We start from the raw sequence: 22402 nt of genomic DNA on the forward strand, positions 1-22402 counted from the left end.
CTTTTCTCATCGTGATGACAGTCTTCTATATTTGTTGGGAGGAATTTTCTGAAGGGATTACGGAATGATGTCTCTGGTGCTGAAAAGGCCTATGACATGAGAAGTTAACAGTGTAGCATGTCACAACAGCAAACTGCATTTTTCTGGGACATTGGCAGTGATCGTTAGCAAAATAATAAATTATCGTATGCTGAAAAAGTAAAACTGATGCTGTTTTCTCAGCAAGAAAATAGGTGCACAAGGGAGATTTGGTAAGTTTTGGTTGTTAAGGTGACTAACAGAAATACAGTTGTTGGGTGTGTTTGGGGTACAGGGAGTTATGGTGTACTTTGGAAAAAATAATGGGGCAAACTTTTCTCGTGTCATAAATCAGAATAGCCTGGAAGGACGAGGATGAGCACCAGTGGAAAGCAACAGGTACAGGCACTAATTTCAGCATTAAAAGAGGGTGGATAAATGCCAAGGAAATCAGCTCTGCAGTGCTCGGAGCCTCTATCTGCTGGGGCACAAGCAGGGCAAGTCACCTGGATGAAAAGAGTCCAGCTCAGGTGCTTCCATTACAGCATGTACATGAGAGCTCCACCACATTAAGACCTAACTATCTTGGGTGTTGTTTATTTCATTAGCATCATTAGCATGGTATGCTCATGACACTGACCTTTCAAGGTGTCTCTCCTCTGAACTATCTACCAGTAATGTGAGTACGTCCAAACTTGTCTTCTAGTGCCCATCATACCTATGCCCTCCCTTTCCCTGAAATGAAGCTGGACATCAGGTGGTTCCCTTACCACTCAGAATATATATGACATTAGAGGATGAGCCCCAGAACAAAAATAGAGTATGTGGCAGCTCAAGAGCGTTTCGGAACATTTTTTTTCCAAACCTAAGTAGAGTCAGGATATCATTCCCAGTGAGTGGTATGTCCTGAATCACTGTGGGGCACTTTCTCACAGCAGCATTGTGCTCCTGCTACACGTGTCTGTGATCAGAGACAGCTCTGCTTGGCTTTTTCTTGTCTGTAAATCTGCAGTAACAAATTATTTTGCTCCGTATTATTCAGTGAATCTTACATGGGATACTGTCTCGAAATCCACAGTCCTAGTAGGGTGGCTGAAAAGATTACTCCTTGTTTAGTGGTAACAGATCACAGCAGAGAACTGACAGCCTAGTATATAAAACTAGGACAGCAAAACCTTTCTCTGCAAATGGTCAGTGAATCCAGAGCCCACATGAGCTTTACACCTCAGTCTTCTGCAGGGAAACACAGACCCACCTCTCACACTGTGCTGCCAAAAAAACCTCAGCCACATGCAACAATTAAAGCTTCCAGTCTTTGCTGACTGCAGAGAATCAGGAATGAAAGTGAATCTTCCTTGATAATCCTGAGTTGCTGTGTAAAAAAACAAACAAACAAAAAAAAAACAACAACAAAAAACCAGCGCATGCTAAACCATTTTAACCATAGGCTGTAATCTAAATTGACCAAATGGAACACTCAAAAGCTGTATGTCATGTGAACATGTCAGGATAATAATTCTGAGATAGCTGATACGAACCTGTGCATTTTTACTAAGACTCTAGGCCTGCTACTTATTGCTTAATGTTGGCGGGAAAAGTAATTTAATGGGCTTGCAGCCTTGTGCTGGGCTGTAACCACTTAATCCCCTTTCAACAAGTGATTTCTTGTATCTCTGTTAAGGTGGTAATAGCAGATGGTCAGTGGGAGATGTGTAACAGGAATCTGGAAAACACTTGCTGGTCTGCTAACAGATCTGCAATGAGTTGCAAGGTAAAAGCAATTGATACTGCCACAAGAACTTCGCAGAGGGAAACATAAAAAGGCAGCAGGCCCATTCCCAGATACTGAAGAAGTCATCAGAGCAGTGTGAAGAATGCTTCTAAGTAATTTTTAAAGTTGTTAATAGTAGAGGGAAAGCCTCATGTGTGATACAAACAATATTACCACCTCCTATCAAGTGTATCATCATCCTGTTTTTGGTGTTGTCATCACTATCCTGGCTGACAGGCATGTCCCTGCCCTTGGCTCTGCCCTTGCACCCAAGGTGTTGTCCTGCATGGTGCCTGGCTGTCTCTGGCATCTCCTGCTGCAAGATAGGCAAAGGCAGGCAGGCAGCAGGGGCTGGGACATGCTTGTGCACCACAGAAGGAATGAATTCAGCAACCTGTGTGCTGTTGAGTGTGCAGCTATGGGTAATGCATACCCAAAGGTGCTCCTAAGGAGCAGTAATCCATGGCTTTCTCCTTCTGTATGCAGCAGCTTGTTTCTTTTTCTGAGCGAGCATCCATACGTCACACATATTCATACACAGTAGAGCACTAAATGACAGTGCATTGTAAGAACTCTTTCTCTTTTATCTGTTTGTTTTCCATAAAAGTCAGGAATTGTCTAGCATGTGAACTCTTCAGTGGTTTTTTTTATCACCGAGCAGTTTGGGTATATATGCTCTGTATACTTCTTCAGCATACTGGTATATATGTATGTTTGTTTCATTTAAATGATCAGGAATTACTATATCACCTGTTTAAATCAACTTGTAGACTTCTCATAAATGGGTGTGTTTGTGGGTAAAATGTTGAAGATAAACAAATTGCCTCCTGGGGGAAACAAACAAAACCGATTTCACCTAGGAATGCAAAGTTTGTTTTAACTAGAAAATTAATAGTATAAGAAATTATTAAGTTAACAACACGATGTGATTATAATTCCATTTGTTCATATCAGCTGTTAAAGAAGCAAAACAGTTGCAGTCCAGCAGGTTGCTGCTCTGGGCTGCACGGTGCTCTGGTGAAACCCAAACCAGCAGTGAGTAACTGATTGCATCACTTACTGTAGGGCTTAAAAAAAACCCTCCTCGGATGACATTAGGGCTGGGATTTCCACACAATCTGAAAAAATCAGTGATTTCTACTTTAAAAACAAGGGTTTGGAATGTATCTGAGACCTTGAGCTCTATCACAATTGCACTTGTGCAGTACGTGTGAATCTGTCTAGTTCACCAGAATGGCTCTCAGTTAAGCAGCAAAACGTTTGCCACAACAGTTATCTGCTGAAGGGGTTATCTGCTGGCTGCACACTCGGCCTTCAGTCAGCAATGTTGGTCAAGTTCTGTGTATCCAGAACCTGTGCCAATGTTATGTTCACGTAACATCCTACTGTGTTTTTACATGCTCAGCTGTGGCAACAGGGTTTGTTTGTGCCAATATGGAGTTGTAAAAAAGGTTTCTGCCATTCATAAGTACTGCAGAACAGCTTCAAACAGTCAGAAAAGCAAAGTAGAGGGCTGCAGAAAAAATTTTCATCTATATAATGAGAGTGCTTTGAAATCCTGGTCGTGTTGATAATCCAACAGGTACCCAGACTGGCAACTGCTCTGCAGTAAACACATCTAGTGCTTTTGACTAGCAATGGAGAATTCAGCTTCATTCCAAAGTAACATTTTCTACCTTTCTTTCAGTGTTTTAGTTTGAAATTCATGCTGTTCAACTTAGAGATTTCCATGCTGAATCTTACTCTACGTTTGCCTGAGAGCTTGTGAGTACCAGTATCCCAAGTATGATACATTTTTGCTTTCTTAGCATAAGGGGATGCTCTATTTCAGGAAGATGTTTCAGTGCTCTTTTTAGTGCTCATCAGAGTTTCTACTGTTTTAAGTCTGGACATGGTATCCTACTAGCATCTACTTCTCCCTGAATACTTTCAAAAATTGTGTCCGACCACTGCTTTTCTCTGTAGCATTGCATTACAGCATGCATTGAAATAGTTATCTAGCAGGATTCCCAAATCCCTCTCCAGGCAGAAGCAACCATGCTGTAGTCATAATATGCTATAGCAGGAAGGACTGTGGGAGATCATCTAGTCCAAACTTCTGCTCCAAACAGGGTCAAAACATAATACAGATAAGATTTCTCAGGGTGTCATCAAATCAGCTTCTGAAAACCTCCAAGGACAAAGATTTCATAACCTCTCTGGTCATCCTGGTCCAATACCTGAGTATCCTGATAGCAAACTCATTTTCTTATATACGCTTGAAACTTTCCCAATTTCAACTTAGGACCATGGTCTCTCACTCTCCTCCTGAAGACCTTTATAAGGCCTGACTCTGCCTTCTTCACAACCCCTTCTTACACTTCTACAATATATCCTGGGACTTACTCTTCTGTAAGTGCTCCAGCCCCCAACCATCTTGGGACTGATTTTACACCATTGTTTGGACATGTGATGAAAATACTAAATGATGTTGGGCCAGGAACTGATCCTTGTGGGAATCTGCTGGAAATAGTTCCACGGTTTCCTGTCTCCACACTGAGACTGACGTTGCAATCTGTCAGGGAGCCAGCTCTCGTTCTTCCAAAGTGCATCCTTTTAATTCCATATAATGCATGCTTTTTAATCATACCAACACGTGCTATGAGTGAAATGCTTTGGCAAGACTCTAATATAAACTACAGTAACACACATGCTACTCTCAACCAAACCTGTTGTGGTGTGGAAAGAGACTTGTTTAGCAAGGCCTGCTTTGCACCTGACCACATAGATTGGCATTCACTACATTTGAAGGGGTCCAATTCTTTCTTGATTAAGTTTTGGTTAATCCTTTTCCCTGTTTTCTAAGGGTGCAGGTAGGCGGGTCAGCCTGTCATCGTTTTCATTCATAATTTTCAGCCATTTGGAAGAACTTAGGTGCTAAACAAATAAACAAAAAAAAGTGTCAGATGATGGACTTGGAAAAAACCCTGTGCTTTCTCTAACACACTGAAGTATTAAAAGAGTCTGTTATGGCACTTTGGGATGGACTTCTGTATTCCGTTTCATTTCAAGACAAATGCAGAGAATGCATGAAGGAAAAAGAAAGAGGAGCAATTGATCTAAATTGTTTTTTCTGGGCCTGGAATTGCAACACATTAATCTGCAGGCAGTGTTTTTAGTTTGTCGATATTTCAAAAGAGAAAATACCAAATATTTCCCCCACAGCAATTTTCTCTCAGTGGAGGCATCTTCACACCAGAGCCAGGTGGATAAGGTGAATGTGCTTTGGCCTTTGTTCCCCAAATTTCATTAAAGTTTGTGTTAAAGAATGTAGAAAGTCACTTGCTACTACCAAGCCAGCTCTTGCTGAGCCTGAGCTAGACCTGTACCCTGCCTATATCGAAGTCACACACCAAGTACAAAATTTCTGAGATCTGCTTTTTGTGTGTCTCTTCAGACACACCTGCCTTGTCTGATAACCAAGGGTTCTGACTAGATGACCACCAAAGATGTTCCCATCAGAGCAGAAAGAAGAGGTCACTGCATTCTCTGATACTTTGATCCAGATCACAGCGCTGTCCTTTTGTTAAGTGAGTGGCCATTCAATCTTGCTGAGTAATCCTGTGCTTTTCTATCACATTGTATTATGAAGAGAGGAAAGAGCACCATTTTCCATTCTCAGTTCAGCAGCAGGAGTGGGAGAGCTGGTCTGGAGGAAATGGGACATCACCCAGATCATTGCCAAGAAACTGCAGCTTGTGCGTGTAGCCCAGCTTTGGTGATGGTTTTTAGGGTGTTTTTTTTTTTGTGTGTGTGTTTGGATTTTGTTTTTCTTATATCTCTCTGCAATTCTTTGTTGAGACAGGAAGAGAAATAGTGAAACATGTCACATCTGCTGGGCTTCCTGTGTCCAGAAAGTTTAGGGAAATCTTAGACTGATGAGTTTGCTTGATTTCCAGCCCAAATATATCTAAGAAATTATTTTCTCTCATTTTCAGTATTTTTGAGCCTTATTTTCAAAAGGTCAAACTCATGGTCACAGCCAAACTCATACATTTGCCTATGCTGTACTGGCATACCTAAGTACTGAGTTTGTACAGATGCATGTACAGATGAATCTGTGGTTGTCCTCACAACTTCCTATTAGGCTTTCCTCCTTTCATGTTGGGTCACAGAAGGCAGAGGAACTCCTCCCACCCTCTTTTGAGTTGGGGATAAAATATTTCATTTTAAAAATCGTTGATATTTGTCACCTCCTCTCAGAAGTCACACTAGGTGACTCAGAGACCTGTACAGATGGTAAGAATTGTTTTCTTGATGAAAATTCGGGCGATCAATCAGCAACTAGAGAAAATGTTGCTGATTCATTCTGAAAAGAGCCAAAACAGAACACCGCCATGTGCTTCTGAAGCTCTACTCAGCAGTAAGAATGCTATCAGTGTATACTCTGTGCTTCTCACTGCAGTGGTCATTTCATTTTAGAGGTTCACTGCTGTATGCATACTCTGTCTCAGAAACACAGTGAATTTGTGCTACCAGCTCTAGTAAATATAAAGACATGGATCCCAAAAACATGCATGCACTCCCTCAGCTTAATATATCAGATTTCATGGAAAATTTTCTAGCTCATTGGTAATGATGTTGGAAATGGTACTGCTTTCCCTAGGGTTTTTTAGAGGAGGAAGAGCACAACTGTATCAACCATAAAATGTGGATGGGAAGATGAAATCATCTTATTTGAAATGAATGTAAGGCAAAATGAGCTCTCAGAGCATTGCAGTATCACAGGAATACATGTAGCTGTGAAGCAGGCCTCCAGCCTGTTGAACTAAGTGAATTTAATACAAGTAGAATTTTAGAACTGTCAGTGCCAGTTGATTAAGAAGTAAGGTCAGCTATTAAACACACTCTGCAAGTGCAGTTAACTTTCTACTTATGATTTGTACAGCCGGGAACTAGTAGGGGAAAATAGTAGGTTTTACCTTAAGATGAGAAATGTGTCGATGAAGCAGTTTCTGGACGTGAACTCATAAGGATGTAATGCAAGATTTGAGTTTTACTATCTGAGTATATTTTTTCAGAATCACGTGAAGTGATTCTGAAAAAAGGTGACTAACACGTGAACTAACTAGTCACGTGAAGACAATTTTATCAAAGATAGAATTACTAGATGATTGCAGCATTAAAATGCTCAGATTTGGAGCAGTCTTTTCCTTTCAGCATCAGGCACCTGCAAAAACGTCTGCAGTGTAAGAATCGCTGAAGAACATGTGTTGGGTTGCCCACTTTTCTGACACTGGAAGGGAACAGTCAGAAATACACATTCCCATGCAAGGTGCGAGTTAACAAAAAAGCAGCCTTCACATTTCAGGTAAGGTGATGGAAGGATATTCACATTTATAGTAAATTCTGACTTTATTGCTTAATTTTCTACTGATCTTTCAAATGTATATATATATATATTTTACTGAGCTGTAAACAGTAGTGTGCATGTGCTCAGTATATCCTAAAGCAAGAAAAGACTGTAGAAAATAGATGAAAGCAAATCAAATTTCGCTTTTCTTTATTACAGAATTATTGATGTATGCATAAAAATTATGATTGTGTGTTTATTTGGTGGCTGGTTGGAACAGAAGGAAGACATTGACAATGTTGTATTTATCCCTGGGTGGCCAGAAGTAAATCATAAATGGTACTGGAAAAAAACTTAGTATCTCAAGTAAGGGGTTAAAATGTGTTGTTTGTTTTTTTTAATTGCAGCTGTACATATGAGAATGGCACTTGTTAATCTCTTATCAAAGCATTCCATTTTTCTTTGATCTATCTGTAATTTATTGAGAGCAGTTGCCACAGGCATCTGTAATCCAGCATTAAATCCCTGTATACATTCCATTCTGTTTTATGCTGGCCTTTTTCCATCCACTGTGGTGAATGTATTCTCCCTTTTGCCTGTATGTGCATCTCCCATTTGTTTCTATTGAAGACTCATGTACTCATACACATGAATTGTCCCCTTGAGCGCATGTTTTCTTGGTATTTTATTTCACATGTTCATTAATTAATGTGATTCATTGCTACCTAGGGAGTTGTCAGTTGTACATATTAATGGAGCCTTCAGAAGTGAGGAAAAAGCAAAGATTTTCTTGCTTGTTATTGTGTAAGAACAATGGCAGGGACACATGGTAGCAGCTTTCCCAGAGTGACAGTGTTTCATTGGCGGCTATAGGAGATTTTTATAAGGAAAAAAAGAAGAGAAATTTTTGGACCTCAAATTGAGCTGGAAAATGGTATGACTTCTGCCACTTATAAATGACAAGGCAAGTGGAATAGGCAGTTCTTGAAGCAGTCCCATACTTCTCCTGTGCTTGCAGGGAGGTGCTGATCATTCTTACATACAAGAAGCATATTGCATGGGTAGACTGTCCCAAACCCATTGAATTGGCACAGAACTACTCCAATGGAATGTACATCTCTGAAGACTATTTTTAATACACTTAGAGAGTAATGTATCCATGTGTTACTAAAAACAAAACCAAGCAGCCACCAGGAATTGCAAGGATCTAAGGTGTCAGCTTGGAATCAGTTAACTTGTAGGTTCTCAGCCTGTAAATGGCCTCCATGTACATAACAGTTACAGCTGTGTGGAATCAGATCCTGTGGTGTCTCTGCAGATTTTAAGCGTAAGCCTACAGATGTATAACTGAACAGATGAATAGTCGAGAAATTTTATGACTAAGCTAAATTACTGCACCATGTTAATTGAGTCATGATAGGCATAGCCATCCATACAAACTTCATGTTAGGCATACTGACATGCTGTTATGTCATCTTGACTGTGACCGCTCCTGGCTCCTCAGCTCCCCACTGTGACTCACCATATGAAGATCTGCACGTTGACTTGGCTTAAAGAAACGTGTGATGCAGGAATTTTTCCTATTTCACCCTTTCTATGGTAACAGATTCCTTCCAGAGTTACAACATAGAGGCGTATGATAAAGTTTATGGAGCACATTCTGAAAACTCTCCACTATCCCAATGATAAGTCAGTGGTTGCCTTTCAGAAGTTCTTCAAAGTTACTATTGCATTATCACAGGTGAACCAATAAAGAAAAAAAAAATAAATGTTAAGTTTGTAAATTAAATAAATAAATAAACAGAAAAGTAGCATTCAAAGTTCATTTTCATCTTTGGCCCTTCTCTCTCATGTGACTGCTATTGTTTTTTATCCATGCTAGAGGGTGGAGGCTTGATCAGGACCAAGACATACAACGACACGTGACTCAGCTTCTCTATGAGAGACAATTACACGTGACTTCAGATTGTGTTATCAGTTTAAGAGTCAGAGAAAGGCATGTACCCCAAGACTTGCAGAAAAATCACCTCCCATTATCTTTGTGTTAGAAACTGCTGTTCTGGATTCAGAGGCCTAGTACCATCCCACTTATTATGGATTGTCACCCTCATTGTTCTTTTAGTGCAGACACTTTTCTGAGGAAGGAACAGGCTAGTGGTGAGCATGCTCAGATGATCTTTTGCATCATAGAAAAGATAGTAGAGCATGAGAAAACAGAATGATGTAGTGGATGGAAGATCCAACCGCATAAGAATTAATCTTTTATTGGAGAAAAAGAAGTCAACAATGAAGAGCTTAATGAGTACTTTCTCTTAGGCATGCATTTTTTTTTTTTGAAGTGATTACTTCAGTGGTCACAGAATTTCTTGACACAAAACTGGGGATTAATATAAGCGTATACTGTGCTCCATTGACTTTTGATCTGAGAAAAAAACAAAACACTGTTCATCATCAAATTATCTTATGTTTACTTTCAGGCTGAGCTCAATTCTGGACTCATCTTCTTCCTCAAATTGATGAAGAATAAAATCTATTTTGAGTGGTATCTGAGAGGTAGTGAAAAGCCCACTCTGCACATAGGAGTTGTTTATTTTCTGTGTTTATCAGGAATTTTCTATCACACATCACAAGATGCATCCTTGTGCAGGAGCCTGACTAGTTTCTTTATGAGCTGATGGTTTCTACTGCCTGCTGACAGGCTTTGAAATATAGAGTGCTAATGACTGTGTAAGGATATGCCAATTTCATTTTGACATAGAGCATAAATTGCATAAATTTAGTGTATATAGAGAGTTGATACACGTAAGTGAATTAGTGGAGTATGGATTATTGAAGCATAAGAAGACTAATGAACTATTAGCCCCATACAGAACGGTTATCTCAGGCAAAAAAAAAAAAAGCATTACTATGCTATCAGTACTGAATGACCAACTGTTGCTGGCAGGAGTTATAATTCTGTACTTGTCAGAGTAGTCAAAAAGTTTGTTAAACCAAGTTTTCAAACCCAGGATTTTATATTTTATTTGTATTCTTGAAATTCCAGCATTTCATTCAAGCAAATAAGTCAATTAAAAAAAAATCTGATAGTTTTACCTGTGGATTATCTGTACCTCAGGTTATTCTCTGTATTTCTCTTTTTGGGTAGTAAGCTCTCCAGTACATAACTTTCATGAGTTGAAGGCTATAGCTTAGAGTTGTCAGCCCCTTGAGATGCCATAAGTGAGTGTGAAGCCTCCTCCATAATCAGCTCTTGCCTCAAACTGGCTAAAAACCAGCTGGCTGAGCTAGTATATCCAAAACAGACGTGGTGCTAACAGAAAAAGCCTCTGAGCTATTCTGTTACTACTTAAGAGCACCATCATTTAAAAACAAATCTCCAAATCATTTGTTAGTCTCCACTGGCTTTTGGTAGCCCAATAACCACAAAATAGGAGCTACCTTCCCAGTACATTGTGCTGTATCTTTACAGGATTTGACATAGGTTGCCCCAGTTCACTTAAGATGACCAAGAACCACTTTTCCCTCTCCTTGACAAGCGCATAGCAAATTTATCTTACTTCTGTCCTGACAGCTGTGAGCTGCCAACCAGTGAGGTGGCTCGTGAAGAGACATCAGATGAAGGAGAGCATCCCAAGGAAGGCATTGCTAGGTGCGTTAATGACCACAAAACTCACCATTTTGAAGTGCATGGCTTGTCTCTGAATCAAAAGTAGGCCAGTATTTGTCCAAAGCCAACTGAATCAAAAAGTCAGCCACAAAACCTTACTGACAGGAACAAGCTAATATCAGTTCTGCTCAGGGGAGAGAGATGAGAGCATCTGTTTTGAAAAATTCATCAAGTGCTGCTTGTTCTATGCATGGGTGAGCTTCCTTGATCATCTCTTCCTAGCTTGCAAGGACTGCTAGCTTCTAGATTATTGTGTGGCTGAATATCTGTAATGATCTCGTTGATCTTAGCATGTGTTCTACCTCATTAGGATGTCTTGAGCATGAGGGATGAAAGGGAATAGCTGCTAACTATCTTTAACATTTCGTTAGTCATAACAGTCCTAAGAGAGAACAAGGAATCAAGTAACTGTGAGAAATACCAGTCAGAAATGGACAAAGTTAGCTGCTGTGAGGGGCTGAACGTGGAGCTGGGAACACCCATCCCCATCAGAGCAAGGCAACACCACCTCTGCAGCTGTACTCCCATGGGGTCACTAGGACCAGGCAAAACACATGGGGTCACAAGCTTGCAGGGTTTGAGCTGAGAACTGTAACCTCACCAATCCCTGGCTCTCCCTTCTCTCTGTACAAACAGGGAATGCAAGCCCTTCACACCACAAACTATTCCCAGCTGCAGCTGCTAGGTATTCATAACAAATGTCTGATTGCTAAAATTGTGTGCTGTGGGCAGTGTCATCTTTCATGTCGCATGGGGACAACTGTGTATTCTCCACTGTGGTGGGATACTGAGCTTTAACTCTGAAGTTATCTGGGCTCCTGGGCCAGGAGCTGTGGTTACCGAGCAGGAAGGTCTGTCCCCTGCTGATGCCTCCTTGTATCCAGCAGCTGTTTTCTAATATAGGCATTATCAGTTCTTCTAGATTATGGATAGCTCCCAAAGTCAGGTATATGCCACTGGTGCCTCACTGCATCACAGCCATTTGCAGCCAGAACTGCAAACCACCCAAAAAGCCACCCAAGTGTACAGGGGTGAGAGTGCAGGCCATTTATATGGCAATGCCTTCCATGCTTCAGGCCTGGTACATTCATGTGTGCAGATCCGTGTGCTGCGTGGGTCCCAGTGCCCTCAGGACACTTCAGTCCAAGCACAAGTGGGTGGTGGCACAGTTGTTCTGATCATGTGTCATGTTCAGGCAGATCCTGGACGTCCTGGACTCAATGAAACATTTGGAACCATGTTGCTGCGTGCACAGTGACAACTTGGCTGTGATTTCCTGGTGCTCAGCAGCCAAATAACTGGGAGGTTTCCTCGTGAAGCAGTGGGCTGGTGCACGTGGCAATCAAATCTGATTGTCTGTCTTCTTCCAGCTCCAAATCTAGGTTTGATGGTCGGTTTTGAACTCAGAACCAAAGGCTCCTTAGGATGAGAAGGAAGCATTACTTGGTTTCTCTGCTTTATGGTGTAAAAAACATTGGAGCCCAGCTATACTCCTCTGAATGAACAGAGACGCTGTATTACACAGCATCTACCTTTAAAAGTTTTCAGGATAATTTTTAAAATGAAGAGAACTCCCACAAGATTTCTTTCTTGTTTACAGGACAAACAAACCCAGCAGTAGAATGGTGGGGAAGCTGAGCAGCACTCATCCTTGGTTTCACTAGCAGTCTCATTGGATGAAAATATCCATCCTGTCTTTCTATCTCAGGATGCATAGCTGTTACACAACACTCTGCACTGACTGTGGTCTGTGTGTCTGTGACCAGAGCAACTTTGTGCTGTAGGCTCGGTGCAAAGAGACACTGTAAGGTCTGTTATCAGATGAGGGAATTGCCTCCTCCTGAAATGGAGTTCAAGTGAGACTTTTAGAGGATCTGAGGTTTGGCTTTCATCCACATGAGAAGGATTCTTCCTCATTGTTGGTGATACTGAATCTGCATTTATGAATGTCCTGAGCAGATCATGTTAGGTTGGAATGAAATCCATTTGCATTTTGGAAATTGACACAGCATGATTCAGCATGAATACTGTTATACTAAAAATAAAAAAATTGCAGTTATGGAAACAATACATTGCTCTTGGTTATTCCTTTACTGTTTCTTTGCTGCATTTTTCTTATGGACTTTCTAACAAGACAATGAAAGTGAGCCATTAACCCATACCTTCCAATCCATGATTCCATATTCCAGCATACTATACCCTTCTAACTAAACCCTTTAGCTCCCTTCATCAATTACATTCTCCATCTCCCACCCACACATTTGGAAACATTTGAGGCATAGTAAATATGTTCATACCACAACACAGAAGATATATATCCACAGGGCAGCAGCATTCTAATATTAATTTACATAGGTAGGTACTTACAAATCTCAACATTCTCCCCTGTGACAGCATGATTTAATGTAATTTATTAACATTCATATCATAGCTTCTCAAAGCATTGGAAACACTGCTACTTGTGGATTATTATATTTTCATAGAATGCTGTAACAGTTTATTAGAATATGGGGATGCTACTGATCATCCAAATACAGCATAAAAACATTCATCACAACTCACAGATACTTGGACTCATAACAAGCTTTACATGACACCACTAACTCTGTCCTTTTATTTTAAATCCTTGGCACCCACACACACTGCTAGCAGGCTGTGCTGAACCTACAGGTGCTCCTGCTCAGGATGCTTACATACTGCTCTCCTAGAAGGCAGGAAAAAAAAACAACAACAAAAAAACAGGAGGGCAGGGAACAGATGGGCTGTATGGGGTGATCAGCCAGAGGGGAAGTAGCTTTGGGTGCTCATGGTAGTAACCTTCTTACGTGTGAGTTGAAGTAAGTGCTATCTTTATTTTTTGCTCTGGTTGAGGGAGATCTTTTTGGTTTGTTTACAGTAATGTGCTGTAGATTGTTTACTCTCTGTCTAATAGTCGTGTATAATAGTGCCTCAAAGGAGATGTGCTTTGGGGTTGTTTCCTGTGTGAGCTGAGATGTGGAGTGGGTGTTTGGATTTTGTTCTTCAACTTATTCCCTTTCCCCAGAGTGAAGGACAAAACAGTTACATAAAAACATCACTAGCTTCTCTGGGTCTATAACTTTAAACCACTCGCTGTGCTTTTCCCTAAAGTCTATGATGAGGTTAAATGAGAAGTGCTGATGGGTGTGACACTTAAGGCTCTTGTAGCAGCAGTGAGAAAAGGGGTGGGATGTGGCTTTAGTTTCTGTGACAGATCACTTGCCAATCCTCTGCAGGAGCAGTTCTTTCAGTGGGATGGAAGAAAAGAATCCCACATGTGCTTTTTGATGGATCTGCCTTTCTCTGCTGCAGCCTTCTGTATAAGGTATGTGTAGAGTGTGCTGTCAGCTGTGATGACCACAAGCTCCCCTAGGCAGTGAGGTGGAGGGTGGCTCTGCAGCTGGCTGCTGTAGGCTGTTCTCTGCCTCTCCATTTCTGGTGGAGAGGGGTCACTGAGTGCTGGAGGCAGTAGGTATCTGTGTTATGTTATGTTATGGGAGGGTAGAGGCTGATACTTAAAAGCAGCTGCTAATGTTAAGCTGCATTTTGGCTGGGAATGTTCTGGTATCTACCTTGGTACTTAGCCTTAGGTCTCAAGGAATATGAAAAAGAGCACTTGAAATTGCTGCCAGATGTGGTAGGTGAGAAGAAGCCTGACTTCTGTAGGTGTTTCCTTTCTGGTCTTGATCCTCTTCCAGATTCAGAATGCTCTCTCAAAACCTCTACAGTCCCTGTAGCCAACAGCAAGTCCACATTAAAAGTTTAATTTTATAATTGAGCTTTAAGTGGCAACAGGTTTACAGACAGGTTTAATGTCTGTCTTAAATCCAACACGGTGCATGGTGACTTTCTCCCCCATCTCAAATGCACATCCCAACAGCATTTCTAAGCTTGATATCTCCTGTGCCTGCATCCTGCTCTTTCTGTCACTTGCAGCAGGTGAGCTGGGCAACCAAACCATGCTGGGCTGAGGTCTTCAGTCAGAGCCTTCCTGTAGCTTCATGGCCTTGCCTATATCCTACAAACAATCTCCTGCATGCTCCGCTTCTGATTCAGGCACCCGTCCTTCTTCCCTTTTCCTCCCTCAGCAGCAGAGATGTTGCAGAGAAATAACACACAACAAATCACTTGACTCATACACACCTTTAGCCTCTGCATTCAGCAATAAGACCTGCATTTGCACATTGGCTTAAAGAGGAATGATTTCCATAGCAACAGTGAGGGTATGTGGGATTGTATGAATGCTGCCTCAGATATCACATAAAGCACCTTCTTATGAAATAACTGACTGTGCAGGCACTGGAAAAACACTCACATCTGACTATGTGGAGGAAGTGTTGTGTAATAGTATTATTTGAAGCAAAAAACTATATATTCCTGTTTTGTTTCAGGGGTTACTTAAAAAAAAATAATAATCTTTGCTATAGGGGATGAGGGAGTTCTGTCAACTGTTACTGAATACAGCTGGTATAAGATCTGATGCGATGGCTTCAGCAGCACAGCAGTGCTCTTCATGAAGATCCAAAGGAATCACCTGAGGCGGGCATTGAGGGAAAGAAATGACAGCTTGGTTGGCCAAGGGGTGGGAAGCAGGCTGAGCTGGTAGCCTTTCAATGGGAGTCTGCATGGTGATTGCTGGTGGGCAGGCTTGTTGCTGCTGGGAGATGGGGAGGCAATGCTCTAGTGCGTGGGGATGCAGAGAAACAAGACAGGAAATACGAAAAGGAAAAAAAAGACTCAGTGTTCTGCTTACATGCACATGCCTCTTTCACTTATTGAGGTTGTCCTGCTTTTTTCTGTATTTTTTTTCTGTGTTGTTCTGCTTTACATAGCCCCGTGTTCACAAAACAGACTGGTGGCTGGACACCTTCGTCATGCTTCTCTGGGGAAGAAGGGGAAAGAGCTCGTGTTTTGCGGATCTAGGGGTGACAGAACCTTGGCAGGACAGGTCCAGTGTGCTCCTCATGGAGCTCCAGCAGCTGCGTCCCTGGGCAGGCAGTGGGCTCAGCATGTCAGCAGTGGTTTCCTGGATACATGGCTGCATCTGCTGGAGTGGGATGAATTGCTGCAGCTTATTATAGGGGGGGTGAATAAGAGTAACTGTGCTGATGTCATCATTTCCTTAGTGAGAAGGCACCTAATCAACTCCACGCTGCACTGCAGCACAAGTACCTTCAAAGAAAGCAGTTTGAGTTGGGGAAAACTTCATGTTTCAGATACTTAACACGCTGTCCCAAATGTTAATAAACGTAACTGTTAGAAATCGTGAATCCCATGCTGGAACCAGATGATAGAGGAAGCATCTCTGCACAGGCTGTGGAATTCCTGAACCTTCCACGAGCACACCTTAATCAGGCTTGAACAGCCCACCTTTATAGATCATTTTTTCTCTAATTTTATTAATCGACTGCTGCTCCTGACAGAACTTATTCACTTTAACAACTTCCCTACATCCTCTCCCTGCCTGCCTGAGGGCTGAGTCCTGTCACTTTCACGTGTGCATGTTAAGTTGGCAGCAACTATGAGATTTAGGAACATCCTGCTTGGGGAGGTAAAGGATGACATGCTCATTTCTGTTTCTTGAATAAGTTCATAAGTTCATAAGTTCATAAGGTTGGAAAGGACCTATAAGATCATCTAGTCCAACCATCCTCCTATCACTATCTCTACCCAACTACTAAATTAAGTCCTTAAGCACCTCATCTAAACGCTTCTTGAACAGCGCTAGGGATGGTGCCTCAACCACCTCCCTAGGCAGGCCATTCCAGTGCCTGACCACTCTTTCAGAAAAGAAATGCTTCCTCAGGTCTAATCTAAATCTTCCCTGGCGCAACTTGTGGCCATTCCCTCTCGTCCTGTCATTACTTATCAGGGAGAAGAGGCCTACCCCCTCCTCACCACAACCCCCCTTCAGGAATAGTGAAGGCATGTGTGGGGACAGCCTCAGCTGGTTGTGGGCTCTGTATCCAAAGATTTGTCTACAAAGTGCAGCTGAAGAACAACCTGGACCTGCCTTTTGGAAGGCATGCTTTCTAGCCCTGGACCTTTTGCTGGAGAGAGATCCTAGATCTATGTCTTCACCTGGAAGCAAAAGCAGGGCATTTGGAAGCAGGTGTGGGATTTCTTGATGTAGTGTTACTGGGGAAGGAGATCAGTGATGGTGGGCTCTCTCACATAAGCTGCTGCCACTGGTTTTATGTCTTGGGTATAAAGAGCTGTTTTCTTTTAATGGATATAATGTACTCCCAGCTTGTGCTTTAATAGGATAAAACAATCTCAGCGTGACCTTGGCAGGTTTGCACATACCCTAGGGCAGGAGAGTCTAGACTTCATGAACATCTTCATGCATATCCATGTACCTTGGATGCTGGCATGTGAGGAGCACAGCTCTGGGGACACCTTGGCTAGTGCGGTGTGGTTGAATCACCCCTCAGTAATGCAGGCTGCCTTTGTCTAGAATCAAGTTATTGTCCTTTAAGCATTAGTTTATCTGTGACTTGAAGTAAAAAGACAAAAGATGAGCCAGGATACTGCACACACTTGTGCAAGCATTGCCCTGAGGAAGGCATCTCTCCAAGAAAGCTCCAGTGAGAGTTACTCGCATTTCTCTACCTAGAGGCCATGCCTGAATATGGCGGTAGGTACCAACCCAGAGTCACTGCAAATCTATGACCAAGAAGGCCAAAGACTTGTAGCAAGGACAAACAGAACATATACCTCCTCACTTTTCTGCTTATAGATGCACTCAGAAGAGTTTATCTAAAGATGTGGATGAAGGTCTTCTCATTCTGGTGCCTCGGAAATCTGTTCTGCAAGTGAATTCCAATTGAAATCACTGACTTCAGAAAACCAGTGCTGGAAGCTGATTTGTTTTATTCCATGCATCCTCTATGCACAGAAATGCAATATGTCTGTGTTCAGATCATAAGATAATTTCCCAGAAACAAAAGAACTAATTGTGAGACTATGATGTCAGATGGCATTACCAACATGTATGTTGAACAGGGGGTGGAGAGACACAACAGCACTTTGTGGTGAAATCTCTTTGCTTGAAGCAGGAAGGAGCCACGTGATCTTCCACCTACACTTTAAGATAGTAATGAAGGTGATTCTGCTTGAAAGTACTGTTAACAGGTGGTAGATGCTTTAGATTATTTTTTTTCCTTAGAGGGGAAAAATGCACATTAAATACAGTTTTGGGTTGATTAGATTTTGGCTCCTGAAAGAAGTGTTCAAAGTTTCATGCTAAATAAGCCCTGTGGAAAAAAAACATCCTATACAGCTATCAACATCTCTGCCAGTTTTCTGGGAAAACACATAAAGTGGGGGTAAACATGCTAACAAAAAAGGTGCCTTTTCAGAGGCCACAGGGTGAGACTGCGGCAGGAATAGTGAGACAAAGATAAGACTTGCCTTAACCAAGTACTCAATGGTTTCCAAATCAGAATCATTGCTTTGTTCTTGCGATGGGAAACTCTGTAGTATGGTGAGATATCAAAAGTTATATAAGTGATATCAGGAAATAAGGGCCCTTTCCATCCCACTTTTGTCTCCTCCAAATCCAATTGTTGGATATTTGCAGGAGCTTCCATATGACAACCCTGTTATGTGCTTACCTGAAGTAAGCAGGCAACAAGCTGCTTGCAAGGCACTGGAGTAGATGGAGCAGAATGATCGTGGGACCAAAGTGATTGTGTTTGAGATAAGCCAGTCTGATGCTTCCATAGTGGAGAGGGCTACATCTCTTGCAGGGAAAAGCAGAGAAGTTATGGGGAAGGAGAAGTGGATGTGATAAGCAACAGACTGATCTGGTTAGAGATCACTGTGAATAAGAACTAAAAACTCTAATGCTTGGTGGTTGTCTTCCCAGTCCCCAAGGTGAAATTGGACTTTTCTAATACTTCATGAGTCCATCCTCAGCTGTGAGGAACTTTAGCTTTCCATTCTGATAGGGCTTATTCAGCTTTGGCTGACAGCCAGGGCATCTGCAGGCCCATGCTTGAACCCAAGCAGTGTTGCCTGGTAGTTTAATTATCTGCCACCGCAGGCCTGCAGATAGCTGTTTGGATCCAGTCATCTGCAGGAAAATGCCTTAAAGAGTATCTCTGAAGAGCTAAGCTGATACCCTGTGGGGCTGCTATGTGAAGTGAAAGAATTGCACCAATGGCTTTGGGGGGGCAGTTCAACTTGAAAACACTTGGCAAGTGAGAACTGTATTATTAGCTCAGTCAGAGGAGGAGATGCTGAAGGCTGAGGAGTTGGGGGAATTTCTAGCATCAGTGCTTAAAATGCTCTGGTCTCCCAGCAGTGGTGAGCAGGCTGGGCCTGCTGGTGTTAGTACCCTAGGAGCAGATCTTGAAGCCCTGTTCCTGCTGGACCAAAGACCCCATGTCCCAGCCAGCAGGGAAAAGGGAGGGGAGCTCCTGTAACAGCCACTATAGAATTGCTCAGGCTTTCCCAGGGCCATGCTTGGTTAGCAGCCTTGGGATGAGAAGCGAAACACTTTAGCCTTGCCGCGTGGTGAAGCAACAGCCCTCTTGTGAACAGAGCCTTGAGTACCATATAGCAAGTGAGGCTTCTCTAACAGCAGCTCTGCAAGGATGGGAGCAATCCTCTCACTGCAGCCGCACGTAACACTGTTAATGCTTCTGCAGCACCTCATTACTTACAAGTGCAAAACCCCCAGTAGTTCCCCATTTGGTTCAGGTATTAGGGGGATGTGGTATCACTTCTATTAAGAGCAGATGCTGAAACCATGTTTTGTTCTCAGGAGTCTGACTGCTTTGTGTAACAGCACTCAGTCCAACACCCTATGTGCAGCTGGCACTGCCCCTTCACTTTACAAGGGGCAGTTCTGCTCAGCATATCCATTCCTCACTTACTTTTGGGCTCCAAAAGCAAACTGGCTGTTATCAGGGCTGCAAGCAGCACTCTGGCCAGTTTAGGCACTGCCCTGCATGGGTGCTGTTTGTGTTGTGGTGCTCACCCAGCTGTGTGCACCCATGATCAGTCCTTTGCTGCTGGAGATACCAGCACTGCTCTGTCTTTGCCATAGAGCAGCGATGCTTGTAGCCTACACAAAATTGTGATTTTTGTCTGTTTAAACCATCTCTACACTGGCATCCTGTGGAGTTGTTGATCAAGTCTCCCATGGTCAGTAGGCGCACTTCAAACATGCAGATTTTTGAAGGAGGTTAATCTTTCCTGGGACTGCCTCCAAGATGTTGAAATAATTCTTCCACAAACTAGAGAACAGTGCAACTTTTGACAAAACACATTCCAAGAATGAGGCATGCTTCTTTCTGCTTAAACACAAGCATAGTAGTATATGTGTTCTGACAGGGAAAAAAAATCTACCAAAGCAAAGCATTCTCCTGAACAAGGAGATGAGAACACATAGCTTTCTGATGCTGGACTGGAAGGCATTCAGCTGATAAGCTGGGTGTAGGAACCTAGGCAGAATAGAGCTGAAGAGATTTCCAAGGATCAGTGTGCTTTGGTTACCAGGGCATTAAGCAGTCTCCTTCAGTCCTCTTAGATATTCAATAAAAAGAGAACATTACAGTTGATCCAGCTCTGAAATTCTCAGAAGTTCAATGAGATTCCTTAGAGGTGTCATGATCTTCTTGGAAGGACATGGAGAGTATTTTTATCAAGGTCATCAGCTGTACAAAGCACAGCTTGAAACATTATGTTGGGGTGAGTAGTACCTTTGTTGTTTCCTGAAAGAAAGCACTCATTCACGCTTTTTTATTTTTATCTTTTATTTTATCTTTTTAGTGTGACAAAAGAGGATAAATCAAAAATAGAAAACATCACCTGGAAAACTATGGTGAAGTGTCTAAAACAGGTGAGGAAAAAAAAGGGCACATGAGATGTCAGGAAAGTGAACTTGCTACTCATGATACAAGGGAGGGGGGAATTTAGGTTCCCCCCCAGTTTGTTTCAAGACCTGGTTGTTCATCATCTTGCTAATCAAGGACGAGTCATTCAAGCAGAGAAAACTGGCTATGAAAAGTTTGAAAAATTGGAAAATACTTACCTTAGTCTTCATTATTGACCTGAAACAGTTGATCAGCTTCTCCCTTCTGTTCTTTGATTTCATGACATTACAAGGTTTTGGTGACCTAGTGTAGACCAAATGTAATGGGTAGAGGAAACATGGGTATGTCTTTGTGGCACTACCTGGGTGGGAGAGAAACGATAAAGGCTTGAACTTGTGCAGACTGTTCCACAAAATATCAGTGCGGAAATGGAGGCTTTTTTAAGGGATCTATTAAAATCAATTTAATAAAACCATAGGCAACTGCTTTCTGTGCTGATATCTGTATTGAAACAAAACTCCCTGGGAACTTTTTCATAATTTTTCTAGATAATGGGCTTTTAGGGTTTAGAGATTACTGTGATTTGTGGCATGGAAAGCATTGTTAACTTATTTCAAGACACTTTTTCTAGAATTTCTTGCATCAGAGAGTCCCAGATGTTTCATAACAAAACAAGCTGACACATTTATACTAGACTCTTCCAAGGAATTCAGTGAAGCTTTATTGTTGCTAAATGTATAGCAGCCATCATCAGGCTTCAACTGTGAAACGCTAGGGGGATTATCACCCCCCTCTGACTACAGCAGTAATTATTGGTGGCTTTGTAATAAGGGTCCCTTGCTATTATCAAGTTAAGAAGGTATGGTATTAAAATTCTGACACTGATAATGAAAACAACCTGTAGCTCTTGTCTCCAGCTGTTGGCCACTGAGTAAGACGGGATAAAATTTCTTGCTGCTGACCTTTACAAGGTGCTTCAGAGTCGATCCCAGTATTGCCAGCTCAGTAAAAGCTAGTTTGTTTTTGGGTCAGGCGGAAAATCTGTGTTATGGTAATGATATGAAGATACCAAAATACCTAATTCAGGGTAGACAGATACTTGGCAATTGCCTTTAATCAATAATGGAGTCCTATCTGATCACAAAACTCAGAGGAATGCAGCTGTAGGTTGCTCTTATCCTGTTTTGATCATCTTTTTATTTTAAGGCAATTTTATCATTCACATAAACAAGTAAGTCTTACTTCTTGGCTTTTCCTACTGTTTCCTTCACTTGTTTATTTCTTTCATATTAGAGAGGAGGTGCTGGAATTTCCCTTCTTCTATTCCAAATATTTTTCATTTTCTTCTCTCATTTTAAAATGATCCTGAGGCTAAGCTTTCCCTGAAGGCTCTAGTTTTTAAATTTCCAATAACTCTAAGTTCCCCCAGTGTGAGCTTATTTACTTCTTTATGTCTCCATTACTCACATTTTAGGGCCTGCAATTGCACAGGTAGCAATTTTCCTTTGTTCACTTTCCATCTTTCCCTCTATCTACAGTGCATTTCATATAGCACCCAGCCAGCTCGTCATCCTTCTTTGATCATTGTTAAACCTTATAGCCTTAACATTACCATCTTTCCACCTCCATTTATTTCAGAAGCTTAAATCCAAATCACAACCTCACCTAACCTACCTCTATCATCTAAAAAAGAATGAGATTCTTTTCCTGCCACCCTTCAGACCTTAAATATCCTCTCAGGTTGTACCTCTCTCCTTGTAATTCTATTGTTT

General features: G+C 41.8%; 1 protein-coding gene across 1 annotated transcript in view; it reads left to right on the forward strand.

Moving 5' to 3' along the window:
* RPP30 (ribonuclease P/MRP subunit p30) overlaps nucleotides 1–22402 on the forward strand; it is a 260717-nt gene that overhangs the window by 29082 nt on the left and 209233 nt on the right. The gene's annotated exons all lie outside the window — the stretch shown is intronic.

Source organism: Cyrtonyx montezumae, unplaced genomic scaffold (assembly GCF_038088225.1).
Source record: "Cyrtonyx montezumae isolate F1298 unplaced genomic scaffold, pur_monq_1.0 scaffold_4, whole genome shotgun sequence".
Lineage (NCBI taxonomy): Eukaryota > Metazoa > Chordata > Aves > Galliformes > Odontophoridae > Cyrtonyx > Cyrtonyx montezumae.